Raw genomic sequence first — 1102 nt, 5'->3', positions numbered from 1 at the left:
CTTCTCATCAATATCCAAAAGCTTATCGAAAAATAAATTACTCAACTTTTACGTGAAGAATCGTTCACCCAAACCTTATCCCCTATATATGTCAGGAGAACCCAAGGTTCCCCTCCAGACACGATTTAGCAAACTTTTCCCGATCGATCCGACCCACCGAGGCCGTCTCGACCGTCCGCTGCGCCTACTAGGGCCGATTTCTTCGGACTCCGATCAGAAAATATACCGATGCATGTCGTTAACACCTAGTCCGCCTCGTCCGATCTATCTAAACAGTCTCGACGCACCCAACACTCTTTCAAAGTCGGATTACTCGGACTCAATCTGAAAATGGACCGATGCATGACGTCAACACTTAGCCCGCCTCGTCTGATCTATCTAAGCCATCTCGACCCACCCAACACGCCTTCCAAGTCGGATCACTCGGACTTCGATCTGAAAATCTCCGGACTCATTTTTATGAATATCCCCAGTCAGTAAGAACGTTATTTCGCCAATATATACCAACAATAAACCATATTCCAATAGCTGAACCAAAAATATAATTCCCGATCCAAACGTTCTGCATCGCCCAACGCGACCACCTTCCCTATATATGTCAGGAGAGCACAGGGTTCCCCTCCAGACAACACTTACGCTCTATCCCCGACTCTCGGTCGATCGATAGGCCAGGTCAGCGGTGTCTGTTTCGGCCGAAGCTCGGACTTTGGTCAAAATGTTCCGATACAAAATTTGAACCAAGATAGATACAGATATGATTCCTTCTTAAATATACGTTGATTATCGAACAGAATATGGTAAATATTTTGCGATGACCGAGGATTTCATGAATTTTTTTTTTTTTTCGAAAAAATTTTCTATTATCGGAATTTCCTCAAATTTCATTTGGTTGCCTCCTAATGCTTATTAAAAATGATAACCAACAATCAGAATCATTATTTATCATTTATTTCAATTTTTATAATGAAAAACGTTCACGTCCTTTCGCGCCTCTCGATCGTCGTTTACGTGATGCATCGGTCAGCCCTAGTTTACGTGGTGCATCGGTAAGATCGAGTTCACGTTCTGCATCGGTCTGCCCGAGTTTACGTGGTGCATCGGT

Source organism: Harmonia axyridis, chromosome X (assembly GCF_914767665.1).
Source record: "Harmonia axyridis chromosome X, icHarAxyr1.1, whole genome shotgun sequence".
In the NCBI taxonomy this organism is placed as follows: Eukaryota; Metazoa; Arthropoda; class Insecta; order Coleoptera; family Coccinellidae; genus Harmonia; species Harmonia axyridis.
The sequence above is the reverse complement of the archived record's forward strand: the minus strand, read 5'-3'. Positions refer to the sequence as shown.